The sequence below is a fragment of the Thunnus maccoyii genome, chromosome 16 (assembly GCF_910596095.1).
Source record: "Thunnus maccoyii chromosome 16, fThuMac1.1, whole genome shotgun sequence".
NCBI classification, from domain to species: domain Eukaryota; kingdom Metazoa; phylum Chordata; class Actinopteri; order Scombriformes; family Scombridae; genus Thunnus; species Thunnus maccoyii.
This window is the reverse complement of record NC_056548.1, coordinates 9,306,068-9,320,682: the sequence shown is the minus strand read 5'-3', so window position 1 is coordinate 9,320,682 and position 14,615 is coordinate 9,306,068. Positions and strand designations below refer to the sequence as shown.

Below are 14,615 nucleotides of genomic sequence, written 5' to 3'. Positions count from 1 at the left end.
CAACAGGTATTTTAATGTCTTTCAGGTTTTTATTTTGGTTTTAAACTTTACAGTTTTGGTTCAGTGACTCATCAGCCTCATTTCCAGCTGCAGCATCTATCTATCTATCTATCTATCTATCTATCTATCTATCTATCTATCTATCTGTCTATCTGTCTGTCTGTCTGTCTGAAAAAGTAAACTTGAAAGATTTGAGTCTCATGTACTCTCAGGTATAGCCTAAAGGTGGACAAATCCTGGATGGAGAAGGAAAATTCTTGTCATCGTCTTCCTTCTGCTTTTCCAGAAGGTCAGCTAAATGAAAGGGACGTGGCTCAAATATAGATCGGGGGTTGTTACTCCTGGAGGGACTGACGGCATGTGTTATGTTATATCGTTAGGATAATAATTCCTCCGATATAAGACACCTCTGGCAGGCTTCAGCCCTTTCATATCCCCCCCTTGCTTTGGACATCTGGCAGACATACGCTTCAGGCTCATGGCAAAGGGAGGATGTGGGGGCAGGGATCGATTCCATAACTCTATATGGACTGTTGACTGAGAACTTCAGTATATTCACTCCGGCTAACTGAAAGAGAGAAATATGGCTCTTTCAGGTGTGAGCATTTTTGTTCCGTTTTGTTTGGCTCCATTGAACTATTACTTTGCCAGAGTCTATTCCTATACTGTAACACTATGAGGAAAAAAAAACAATAAAACTCTAGTCACCTGATTTCCTGTCTCTCATCTGAGCTTTTTTCTTCTCACTTCCTGCGCGGCTGGTTTCCACCAGATATTTCTAGAAGCCCTGTCTTAGTGGTGATGACAATAACATGTGTGCTGCAAACTTGTTTTAGGCTTCAGTGTGATGTGAACAATAGGTCATATGTGTTATGACAGACTTGTTTATGAAGTTCTCCAAAGCTTAATTGCTATCAGACATTATCCAAGGCCTGCTTGAAAGGACTATAGAGATAAAGGGGGTGCATTATGAAAGAGATATGGGGTTTGGAATTCCTGCATGATTTATAAGATGAGATAAAAGTTATTGAATCCACCAGGAGGAAATCACGTCACATGCAAAGTATGGAACAATAAAATGGCGACTTAAAGGGGACATATCATGCTTTATGTCATTTTCTGTTATTCATATACTTTTACAATGTTGGATGTCTATGGTCAGAGTTCCAAGACTTGAGATGAACATATGTAAAAATGCCCCCTGAAAGTCAAAAGCCAGGGCTTCAGCCTGCTCTGAACGCTTCGTTTGCAAAGTTATCTCTACTGCTTCCTCCTGATGACCATAGACTGTAAAAAATATGGCCGTAGCCACCGTGACATCACCCATTGGTTTCTGAAGCTCAAAGCTCAAAGTGGGCGGCTCTGGCCATCGCCATCTTGGCAGTGCCTGACTCTGCCTGGGTAATCCAAAATGGCCGAAGAGGTGGAGCTGAGGTGGGCCGAATGAAGTGTGGTTCCTGAAACAAGCCACCTAGTGGCTAGTGACCTGCCACTTAAAGCAGCCATGTCCTTTATTATGCATAACTTTACTGCTTAATAAGATTTAAACGGGTGAGTTATAGAAAAAAAAATCACCCCCCATACAGTTGTCATGAAAGGGTAAATTAGCTATAGAGCCCAAAACTGTTGTTTGTACCAGGCTGTAAACATGTTTATTTCTGCTGTAGAGTTGGGCATTTTAACATGAGGGTCTATGGGGATTGACTCGCTTTTGGAGCCTCAAGTGGCCGTTTGAGGAACTGCAGTTTTTGGCACTTCTGCATTGGCTTCATTTTTCAGCCCTGGAGATTGTCACTTGGTGATGACATCAGATTGTTTGTTTCCGTTCCCTAGCTTCTGTTGCTAAGGTTGTTCCATGAGTTGTTCACGTCGCCCACTCGTGTATTTCAGATCGGAATCAGGCTCAAATATGTACGGATGTGTTTAAGTTTCCATTTCGAGTAAAGAATGAAAAGGAGAAGTGAAATCCTACTACTGTTTGTTTATGTAGCCTATGGAGCCAGAGGAAACTAACCAATCAGAACAGAGGGGGCTCATTGGGAGGTGGGCCTTACAGAGACAGGAGCTAAAATGGCCTGTTTCAGACAGAGGCCGAACTGAGGGCCTGCATAAAGGGCCAGTATTAAATAAATAAGAAGTTTTTTGAACTGTAAATCATGCAAAGCTATACCAGTAGAGCCCCAGAATATGAATATACACCTGAAAACGTGCATGATACATCCCCTTTAAGATATCAGAAGGACGATGATCTCCACAGCTATAGCAAATAACAGAAACAACAATACATTATCACAACTTTGCATGATCTTAACCTCCCTCTCAGCATCCCTCTGTGGCCCTCACAGGAAGCTGCTTGAGTTGTCCACCTCCAGTTGAGCTCTGTGTCCATTCCATTTCCCCCCGTTTATTTTCCTTCCACTGCGTGTGTCCAGTGAGAGATTTGCAAATGACCTAGTTTTTGTGAAGACTCAATAGAAAGCGTTGTGCCAACCACTCCTGATGCCAGACAGGTCCAGGGACATGCCATGCCAGATAGCGTGAGAGTGGAGAATCCCTGTACTTGATTTGGAAATGTGGGTGAGATCTAGTGCACCTTGAAGAAAAAGAAAATCAGTCTCTGTGTTTCTGTCTGACTGCTATAACTGGTGGCTGTGCTGTAAGCCAGCTCTCCGGGGTCCCTGCTCTGGTTCTAGTTCTTTATTAGTTAAATTAGAAATTTATGGAGCACAGAAATAGAGGGTGGGAAAACAAGATCTGTGGATCATAGTGGGGTCTGTTTTGGTTGCTCTGTATTTTAATGTTTCCCTTCTCATCAGTAATGTTCAGTTGGCTGTGCAAGGCTTTAATGCTGGAGGTAGCTACCTCATGGAAAATGTGCATCATTACCACACTTGTCTGGCGCACAACAAACATGCAAGCACACAAGGACACACATTAAAACATGCACACACACGCACACACACACTCACACACACACACACACACACTAAATGTCAGCAAAGCCAGACATAATATAAAGTAACTGTTTGTATTTGCAATTTTGCAAATGTCTGATCCATCACTTCCTGTTCCATGTGGGTGGAGGTGATGGGGGGGAGGTGGGCGTTTTTTTTGGGCAGCTCTGCCTAATGAGCAACTCTTTCACTGAACCAGACAGTTTATGGGGTGCCTGCCAGCCTCATTAAGAGCAGCTCTTAATTGCCCTTTTTTAGCCAAAACCCAAAAGCTGAAACATCTGCTGGCCCATGAACTCTGTTCCTCCTCCCCTGTACCCTCTTCCGCCCTTTACTCTGCTCTGGCACTTGTTGATCGCCTACTAGCAACAAACAGTACTGACTTCCATAACAACAACATCCAGACAGCATGCTGTCAAGAGCTGAACAATACACTGTCAAGTGACACAGATTCAGGCCAAGAGATATAGAGGTGCTGATAAACATATGCAACAGGTTAACATTTAATCATTGGGAAACTAGTACTTTTTGCAATGGTCCTTTTTATGTGCACACAATGTTTACATCCCATGTCCATGTTAACATCATACTCTTGATTATAATTATCAAGTTTAAGCAAGCAATCTCTTTATATTTGAAAACATGCACTGTTTGCATCCATTTTTTCATGTTGGCTAGCACTTCTCTTCTTCACTTCCTTTTGCTGGCGCACTGCTGTGTTCCCCCAGCGTGTTATCGTTGCCAACTGTTGATCAGTAGAAGATTGTGAAACCGTCAGCAGGAGTGTGTACTGTGCCAAATGCATGTTTATATGTAAACACGTGATTCCTTGTATGTGTGCTAGAATGGCATGAAAATAGTGCTTCTAGTGCCCAAACACTCCACAGGGTACCTTTTTAAAGTGGCATTAATCGACATTTATCTGATAGCAAAAGTTCCATTTACTATGTGTAATGTTCACAGTCGCTCATAGTGACAAACCCACCGTAAATTTTCACCTGACTCTACAGTTCCCCTCAAAATTGAGTGTTTTAGTGTCTTTCGGCTCATTGTTTTGGTGTCATCAGTGTCTACCTGCCCAGCATTAAATGGCACATAGTCAAACTTAGCCACAAGCTAGTGAACATAGTGGAGCTTCTTGATTTGTTATAGAGAGTAAACAGAACAAAAAGAAGTGAATATTGGATTTACACTCAGTCAAGTTGACAGAAATACAACTCCAAAAACTATTGTTGCTCTTTGTCTGCTAAATTTATAAATAATTTTGACATAGAAACATTTTAAGCGGATAATATGTCACTATTGTGTTTACAGCTTTCTGCACTTCCCTCAAGAGGCCAAAAAAAAAAAAACCCAGTTAATGCAGGTTTGAACTCTGTTATAGTCAAATTCATTAACAAGTTGCACATGTGTTCTGCTCCTCTGTAATGTTTAGTTTGAAGGAAAGTACAGACTGTACTCAGCGAGACCAAAACACCATCTGTATGTATGAGAAGAGAAAAAAACAATCATGACAAAAATCATCTGTAAAATGAGTCATTGCATTTATAGGCGTATTTTGTTTGACTTCTGTAAAAAAAAAAAAAAAGTCTAAGAAGATAAATATAGTAACACAATAAAAGACTTGATTCGATTTACTGTACCATGAATTCAGGATAAGCAATTTCTTTGACACCACATTGCCATGGTAACATATCCTTTCTTGTCTCTGTGCTGAGGAGACTGTGGGAGAGTTTGCCTGAGAGGACCTGTTTATAAGTGTGCCAGATACAGAGTGACCGCCAGAGGAGACTGATAAGACAAGCAGTTTAGACAACTCCTCATTGTCCGGTGCCCAAGGTCACTAATTCCCTGTGTGTGACAGAGGCATCGATAATGAGTCACTGTGCGTTCAGAGTGGCCTTCCCTCCTTCTGTGGCAGATACAGAGAAGAAAAGAGAGGTTTTGGGCTAGCAGATTAAATCAGTTATTAAAGAAAACAGTTTCCACTTGCTCAGCCAAAAATAAATTAAAATTGTTTGACCTCCTGTTGGTGTTTTTGATACAGAGAGTGAGAACAAGCGAAGGAACATAAAACATACAACGAGGAACATGGTTACCCTGCCAAGCGACAGATTTGTTTGTAGGGCCTACATGTCACAACAGCTCTGTCAGTCCTGATCCTTCTAACAGCCATGTCGTGTTTGGGTTTCTCATTGATTACCTGGCTGGGAGAGATGAGACAGGGGGGATTTGGGGAGGGGAAGGGTGGGCGAGCGTATGCAGTGGAGGTTTCCCGACTCTGGCAGGCTGTGGACAGCTGGACCACAGGTTCGAGTTTCTCCTCACAGCGAGGCTGAAATTTCAGCCCCTGAAAATCGAGGGTAATAAACGATTGGGGCTCTCAAAACAACCTCTCCGTGTGTTTTTTTCCCGCCCTTTCCTTATTTTTCCTGTTCCAGTTCCTTGGCCCCGGCCTCGACTCAGCTCCGACAGGCCCTGGTATGATCGCAAATGTGATTATGTCAAAATATTTTACTCCAAACATGGTCAAATAGTAAAAAAAACAAAATCCCTCCACAGCTTTAGTATAATGTTGAATCAGCAGGGCTCACAGCTGTTCTGGGTACAGCGTGGTTTACGTGGTTGAGATTATTCCTTGACCGCAGCGGCTGTGTTCTTCCTGATCTGAAGTCAGCCATACATGTTTTTTGGTGGCAAGAGCTTTGAGGAAGTGAGAAGTGCTGATGAGACAGTTGTGTAGCAGCACTGGTGCAACGGGAGTGACTAACAACAGGATGAAGCAAGGCTCCGACATGGCCTTGGACATGACTGGGGAAGTGGGAGCTGAGTGGAGATGCATTTCTGAATCATGATGACAGTAAAGACAAAGTCAGCTGAGGTTAAACAAGAACACTCCAGCAGGGTTTAGTCACCATCCACTTTATTTTAAGTTTACTAACATATATTCTGTATTTTTTTGGTTTGGCAACCTTACATATTTAACAGGTTCTGCTTTCAACAGTCCATAAAATACCGTGACAACTTTGTGATGACAACAGCTGTAAGAAGAGACGGTAAAGAAGACTAAATGTTTCCCATAAGTACACAGATGGTTCATGTATGTCCTCACATTAGCATGACTTCATAACCAGACATTACTCAGGCCTCACAGGGTTCTGTGTCCTGTCAGCTCTGGTGCAATCTCTCAAGCCAAGATGAGTATCTTTTCTGTAGAAAAAATAAGCCTTAAGTAGAGCTGAAAATGTTAGACAAACATCTACCATTCAGTTTGGGCAAACTTCATCTACTGAGGAAGATGGTGTGATCAAAAGCTCCAGAGCAGCAACTAAACGGACCTTGTTGTGACATTGTTTTTTCAAGTAAAAGATCAAACTTCACTGATTCCAGTTTCTGAAATGTGAGAATTCCCTGGTTTATATCACCATAAACCGAATATTTTTGAATTTAGACAGTTTGTTGGACAAAACAAGCAACATGAAGACATCACATTGGACTCTTGGGAAATAGTTTAAGGCATTTTTCATCATTATGTCATATTGACTAAATGATTTATTGATTATTTACTCTTTCTCACCCCTGCACAGCTGGCCTATCACTGTTTGGAGTCGTGATGAATGTCAGATTGTTGGTTTCGCTAAGTTCCAGAAATGGCTGTACAACCCCCCCCCCCCCCCCCCCCCCCCCCCGCCCCCCAGTATAACTTGGAAAAGGGTTTCTGAAGCTATTCAACTGTCCGACAAGCAGTTCTGACGGAGTATACTGGCATCTTAAACTTATCTAATGGCCTCCTTACCTTATGGACAGACACGAGATAATCATATTTCCTAAACTGTTGCACTGCTCCCTATAAACATGTTAAAACCAGTGTGATATTGCACGTACAACAGCTCGCTCACTGGGAGTGGACAGTGACTTGTGCAGAACGGTCACATGAATGAGGCATGAGTAGTCAATCAGTTGTGCAGAGGTTTCACAGCCCAGCTGTCAGAAAGCTGAGCTTTACCTCTCTCCTTACTCAGCAGAGCAGAAAAAAAACACACACTCTTGTCTCTTCATTTCCTCGCTCTTTCTTTACCCTCGTCCCTCCTCCTCCTCCCCGCTCCCTCTCCTCTGTGATGAATGGAAGGTATGAATTCTCCGCGGCCTCCCCGGGTTTCTCTCTGAGGCCCTCAGCAGCTGAACAAACAACACGCTCTCAACTTAAAGGCGCAATCAGGAATTTATTTGAACCATGTACGTTTTGGGTATATTTGTATATGGCCCTGAAGCGCTCGAGAAGGAACATGGAAAATAGATTTTTGCAGACCTGTCATAACTCAAAACGTCTTTTTTTTTTTCTCTTTTACAAACTCTGCAACTGTAAACAAACGTTTTACGAGCCCAGACTAAGCAGTTACTTGCTCATTTATCAAGAACTCAGGTAATGTGTTTTAATGCATAAGAAAATTATTCACGCACCAGTAAATCATTGCGTAAATAAAGCCAGTAATGGAGAAACTGGCAGCTCTGTAGCAAGTATGTGGGCACAGACTCATAGAGGTGGTGGTGGTGGTTGCGGGCAGGGGAAAGGGAGTGTTGTTGGTCAAGTCTGGAGGGGTGGTCCTGGTCAGGACTCAGACCCAGCTGTTATGGCCTATTTATCCATGCCACAGCTCCAGAGGTTGTGGTAGAGGGTTGGATGAGTTAGAGAAGGGAGAGTATGAAACTGAGAGAGAGAGGGAGAGAGAGAGAGAGGGAGTCTGTATAACAGGGGTGGGGGGTGGAAGACGAGATGGATGAGGATGATGAGAAGCAGATGGAGGGCAGTGAGTATTTTTTAAATTTTTTTTTTAAAATGATTATCTGCCTGTGACGCAGGTTGGAGCTCTCCAGGTGCATTGTGGGTAGCCTGTATGAGTACATGCTCAGCTTCTTGTGGCTCCGTCTTGATGGAGGAAGACTGTCTGCGGTAATGCAGCTGTCCACAGCGGTGCACCAGTGGTGGAAGAAGTATCCAAATCATTTGCTTAAGTAAAATTACCAAAATCCTACTAAAGGAGAAGTACATAAGTATTATCAGCAAAATGTACTTAAAGTATCAAATCGTCACTACTAAAGGAGAAGTACATAAGTATTATCAGCAAAATGTACTTAAAGTATCAAATCGTCACCTTCCTAAAATAATGGCCCAAGTCATTTTTTGACAAAAATGTTTTTTTTGCCTAAATCATCTCCTCATGATGTTGGCCACCTCTGGTAAAATCACAGATGATAAACAGATGATGCCATTCTACCCCTGTAGTATAATGACCTATGTCAAGAGTGTGACTAAATCATCATATTGTGTAGTTATTTAGTCTTTTTATTCAGTCTTTTTAGTGAGCATTTTAGTCAGCAAAATAGCCATGTAGCTAGCATTTAGCAAAGAGTGGAAAGGCTCCAGAATCTGTGGCTGTTTCAAGTGATTACAAGGCTTTCTGTTAACTCTTTTCTGCCTTTTAAACAATATTTCATCTACAGTTTTTGTCTCATTTTTTCCATATTACATGATCTATTTAAGAAAGATTTGAATACCGTATTGTAATCTAACAGCTAGAAATTATGTGTATAACTAAAAAATTACAAAAGAACCTCTTTACTTTTGTGTTTTCGATGTGAAAATCTCACTTGAACATAATATAAGTGATCATAACATCATTTGACCGGTATCATAGTATGCCTGTTGTACAGTGTCTAGAGGCAGCTTGTGCATCATTAGGGGGGCATTCACACCATGATGATTTTTTTTGTGTGTTTTCTGAGAAACCTGAAAAAAATGACTTCTGCCATTATTTTAGGAAGGTGATGAAATGTCAAATTCCTTGTTCTGCAGAAAAAAATCCCCTGTGAGTGATATATTATTATGTTACACATTTTTAACGCTGATGCATCAATATTTAAGCTGCAGTTATGACTATTAATACTACAGTTCGGTAGTTTAGTCCAGTGGTTTCCAACCAAGGCCACCTCCAAAAGGTCACAAGATAAATTTGAGGGGTTGTGAGTTGATATATGGGAGAGGAAAGAAGAAAAAACAAAAATCTGCAATGCAAATTTGTGTTTATTTTCCCACTTTCCTCTAATTGTTGCTGTTTTTGTGAAATATTGTATAATTTGACCTCTTTGGGCCTGAAACAAGGAGCAACTACCACAGCTTGAGGCTAAAGCCGATACAGAAGTACCTTTAAGTGCAACGTCACTGACGGCCACCAGATGCTGGCTCCAATTGACTCCCGTTCAATAAACCCATTCAACGAGTCATTATGGTCTCAATAGATGAATTTGGGCCCACTAATAAGTGTACTGGTGGTCATTTTGGAAATTATTGCATTATTATTGCACCGTTAATAAGATTTGAAGACTTATAGTACATTTGATGTCTGCTGTGTGTGGGCATTGATTGACAGCTGTGATTGACAGTTTGCTCACCTGCTGCTCTCCCCGGTTCCAGGACTTGTCGTACTGAGTCAGACTATTAACACAATTTAGCAAAAGTAGCTAACGTTAGCCCAAGTGTACACCAGAAAGCTAGCGTTCGATCAGGTTTGAGGTAGCGGGGTGCGTTTCCAGAGCAGGAAAGGCAACGGCACTCCTTTTTTGGAAGCTCCAAACAGAAAAGACGGCACTGACCATAAGCAGCAACTCTGGGCTTTAAATTCAAACCGATGGGTGACGTCACACCTCACTACGTCCATCTTTATATGAAACTGTTAAATTAAACTATTAAACCAAATTTAGAGGGGGAAAATCACTCTTTGGTGGAACTGCCAACAACTCATAGACATCTTAAATGTGACAAGGGCTCACAAACTAGCTAAAAAGTTTGGTAACTACTACTTTAACAACGTGTTTATGTTTAATGTAAAATCTTAATCTAAAAATTCACCTGTCAAATAAATGTATTTCCCTCTAAGTAGAGGTATAAAATGGAAACAGTACAATTACTTGAGTAAATGTGCAAGAGTTATTTTACACCACTGTCAGACAGAACAGTGAGGCTGTATACTGTAGCTGCTCAGCGAGATGATGTGAAATACACAGTAGAGCGCTGGAGGCTTGACAGCTCTTTAACGATCTGCAGGCTGTGTAATTCGACTGGTCTTCACTCCCCCCACCCACCCATCCACCTCTCTGTACGCTACAGCAGCCAGAACATTCCTCACACATCTGGCCCCCGAGTCTTTCCCAAACGCTCCCTCTCCCACCACTCCACGCCATAATTACCCACAAGCCCTGTGTTCTCCTTTTCTCTTTTCTTTTTATGATCCTCAGCCCCCTCCTCGGCTAAAAATCATAAAAGCATGGAGCACACAAACGTCATTTATAGTCATGATTTAGAGAAGAGAAAGGCTTTTTGGTGTCCGTAGAGATGTGCCATCCAGAAATATGCTTTTTCTTCGGCCGAGCATGTGTTGCCAGAACTTATGAAAGCAGGACAAACATAATGAATCAGTTACCCAGTTTGAACCGTAATTTCTGCTGTAGATAATTGTTTGCCCCTTGAGATGTTTGTACTGTTTTGAAGGAGCCGAGTGAGGCAGGATTCCATGAGTGGGAGTGGGAATGAGGGTAATTTCCGATGATATAGATGTCTTATGGGAAACTGCGTGTGTTTTCGGTGTGTGCTAGGGAGCGGCGCAGAGGTCAGAGGTTGATGGCATGTGGGGTCGGTCAGCGCTGATGCGTCTGCGGTAAGGCACATGTCTGAGCGTCCACAGGAAGTGAGGGCGCATGCAAGGGGGCGCGCATACAGGAAGGTGCTTTGTTGTCGTTCCCTGCCAGGAAAGAGCTATTGTTAAAAGTACCCGGCTGTGTTTTTTATCTGAAGGCGCTGTTTACTCCTGCTTTGTCTGTAATCTCAAGCCCCTCTCTCCTGTACCTCCCACTGCTGGCACTCTGCCACTCATTTGTCTTACAGCTCTTGTGTTTTTTTCAGATTGTGGCTTACTTTCACACTGTGGGAACAATTGTTGCGACACTTGAGTGCCTGCTATCTGAATTGGATTAAAGGTTTGTTTGGAGCTGTATAACACCCACTAGAACTGATATGGTGGGAATACATATGAGTAAGAGCGGCCTGCGACAATATCGTATACCATAATTTTTAACGGGAGAAGCAAAGGAGATGAGTTAGTTAATAAAGAGACGGATGGAAAGTAAAAGTTCCTTCAAGCATGAGTCGTCAGTGTTCAGCGCAGTGACCTTGGCATTGAATTGTGCTCATATCTTGTTTTTCTTTTGATTAACCAAATCGTCCAGTAAGAAAAGAAATCAGACACTTGTCATTGTCCTCTTTCCGAGAAACCCCATACACTTTAAAAAACAAAAGCTCCCCGACTAACTGCTGTTAAACATATTTATGACCACTAACTGAATGACTGGTTCAACACCTCCATGGTTCATTTGTTTTATTTGAGGAACGTTTCATTGTTCCATGTGGCTCCTGTTAGTTTGATCTTTGTTTTTCTTTCAACTCCAACAGGCTTCTCACAGTTTGGTGTTGCAATGATCTAAGTGTTTGCCTTCTAACCTATCATTGAGTTCAAATGCATACGTTAAGAGATCTCATACATCAGAATTATATCATCTGATTGATCTCATTGTTTCTTTACAGTTATAGGACAGTTCAATTTAGAGGCATTTTAGTTTATTTCTTGGCACAAAGTATCTCCTTTCCAAAGAGCATTTCTTGCAGTGTATCTTTACCCCCCCCCCGAGATCCCCTCCTATGACATTCTTTCTCTTTACTATCAAACTGTACGCTCAGCGGCCCTGCAGCCCTGCTCTCCTGACTCAAATCCCCTCAGTCTGCCTTCAATAGAAATGGAAATTTGAGGCCCTCCCCTCCCGCGGCTCCCGCGGCTCCCCGTCTCCTTGCTCCACTCCCCCAGAATGAGCCAGGATGTTTTGAGAAGTGGGATATTGCTCCTAATGGATTCCAAACACCACAAAAGTTTATTAGGAAGCAGGGCATCGTAAAAGGAGGAGGTGGGGGTGTAGGGTGAGTAAGAGGGAGGAGGGTATGGGAGTGTGGATAGTTTCTGTTTTGTTTTGATTTTGCAGAATATACATATCTGACTCCTCTCTGCTGTAGGAAATTAACATTAGTTTCGTCTGAATGACTGAGGTTGTATTTTTAGTACAGCCAGGTGTGTTTTAGAACTCTCAATTCAACTTAATCTTTTTTTAGTTATCTTTTTTCTCCTTTGCTCCTACACAGTTTCATTGCTGTGACAGATGCAAATCAAATGACAACATCTGCCTGGTTATACATAGATATAACCGTTGGCAGTCTCTCAGACGTTACTAACAAAGTGAAGATAGATGCGGTTTCATAGACTGCACACTAACAATGTCCTTGATTAAAAATAATACAATCAAAAAAAGGGGGAATTTCCCAATTCAGAGAAGTTTGCGTGTCTAAATGTATTTTTGTTACAGTATTTCTCACTAAATTCGCTGTATTGTCATGATTCTAGGAATAAAGGGAATTATGCGACCATGTGTACTAGAACTTCGTAAGGGATAAGGCTGGTGATAGTCTATATTTTTCTTACTGCTCACAACAATGAGCCACAGATAGGGAGGGAAGTAGCATGGAGAGACATTATTGGTTTTGGTCTTTTTATGGGATTTGTTGACAATAAGAAAAATATGCAGTATTATCAGCCTTATCCTTGAAGTCAGTGACACCTGCGGATGATTAGGAAGAAGAAGAAAATATTTTTTTTTCTAATACAAATTAAATATTTGAATTAAATATTGCATATTCTTTTTTACCACCTCAGGCCTCTGAAAACTATTACTATTACTAACTATCATGAAACAGTAAGCAAAAGGAACATCGCTCTTTAGTTAAACTAGTCACATGTCATAGACATTATGCAACCTTTTTCAAAGGGTTTTGAGTAGACATTCCTCCGTTTTAATGGATCACAAGAGCAACAGTTTGGGAAACACTTTTAAGTATGTGGTGTCTGTGTGTGTGTGTTTTTATTTTTTTACTTACAGATGCTCATGCTCATGAGCTTGTGTGTCAAAATCCACCAAAACACTTTCCAAAACACATGATATATTTGGTGAATAAACTGTTTGTTTCTTGCCCAGAATTCCAAGATGCTCTTCATAACAGTTGCACACATGGGCGACATGACCTGAACTGACTCTGTAGGGAATAATAGGTCATCAGAAATGGACATTAGAAAACAGAGAAGGGGTTGTGTGAAAGGACACGGGAAATTAACAATTTGCTAGCAACATGCTAGCGGTACTGTGATGCTGTGCTTTGGCCCAGTGGTGCTTCGCCAGCATCAGCATGCTAACATGCTCACAATGACAATGCTACTATGCTGATGTTTAGCAGGTATAATATTTACCGTGTTCACCATCGTAATTTGGCTAATGCTAATTGCTAATTAGCTCTAAACACTAACTCCAGCTGAGGCTGATGGGAACGCCATTAGTTTTGCAGGTATTTTTTCATAAACCAAAGTAATACACAAATAAAAGTTTTTACCTGATGATGGCGCTAGATAAAAAGTTGGAGGATCACCAAAGTTATTATAATTCATTCTTAGGGGGACATGAACATCTGAATCCATTTTCATGGCAATTCTTGTTAAGATATATATTTCAGTTTGGACCAAAGTGGTGAACCGACTGACCGACCAGTATTGCCATCCACAAAGCCACAGCGTTAGCTCGGCTAAAAAGCATGAAGATGTTAACAGAATGATGTATAACACCATTACCCATCTTTTAGATAGTCAGTATAAAAGCAAACTTGAATCTTGTTGAGTATGTGTTTTTGTGCACACATGCCTCTGCATACTGTAGCTGTGTGTGCAGATATCCAGTGAAAGCGAATGGAAAATGTGGAATTAGATTGAATGCCTTTGCAGAGGAGGATTGTGTGTTGAAGCACTTTTCCTTGTGTGTGTGTGTGTGTGTGTGTGTGTGCGTGCGTGCGTGCGTGCGTGTGTGTGTGTGTGTGTATTCATGGCCTCCTCTTGGCTGGGTCCATCCTTGCGTCAGAGGCCCTAATCTGGTCTTCTCCTCACAAAGCCTCTCTTTGATGTGATTCTGCTGCTGCTGCTTCCTGCTATGTTCAAATAAAGCTTCACAATCAAATTGAGTCTGCCTCCACTGAATGCATTAGTGTTTAATAGCGTTATTGATCAGGCTAGAATAATTCTACAAGTCCCTCTCTCAATTCTTCCCCGCCTCGAGGCTAAACCCCCCGCCTCGGCCTCGCCAGCGCTGCTTCAGAAGTGAAGCAGGGAGTTGAGGAGTCCTGGAAGGAACAAATACCTCTGATGACTTTCCCTCTCAATGGGTGATATGAGCCTCTTTTTAGAAAAGGTGGGATTGCATTTGTGATTTCCTGCTTGATCCTTTAATCCTTTAGTCCCTTTTCTTAGACAACAAAACAATATTTAAATCCGCAAATCCTTATTTTACCCAGCCAGGGTTGTCAAGTCACTTGTTGATTTGCAGAAAGCAGCCGAACTAGGCAGTTAAAGGAAAAGTTCTATATTTTGGGAAATACGCTTATTTGCTTTCTTGCCATGAGTTTGCTGAGAAGATCGATACTGCTGCAGTAAAAATGTAGCTGGAGACAACAGCCAGTTAGCTTAGCTT

At 41.7% G+C, this 14,615-nt stretch overlaps 2 long non-coding RNA genes across 4 annotated transcripts in view; one reads left to right on the top strand and one right to left on the bottom strand.

Moving 5' to 3' along the window:
- The window catches only part of LOC121914050, a 58,721-nt gene that overhangs the window by 7,195 nt on the left and 36,911 nt on the right, over nucleotides 1–14,615 (top strand). The gene's annotated exons all lie outside the window — the stretch shown is intronic.
- On the bottom strand, nucleotides 3,501–5,191 carry LOC121914053. Its single transcript, XR_006100452.1, has 3 exons — nucleotides 5,158–5,191; nucleotides 4,598–4,866; nucleotides 3,501–4,434 (listed from the first exon to the last, which is right to left on the bottom strand). It is a non-coding gene; the product is annotated as an uncharacterized LOC121914053 (long non-coding RNA).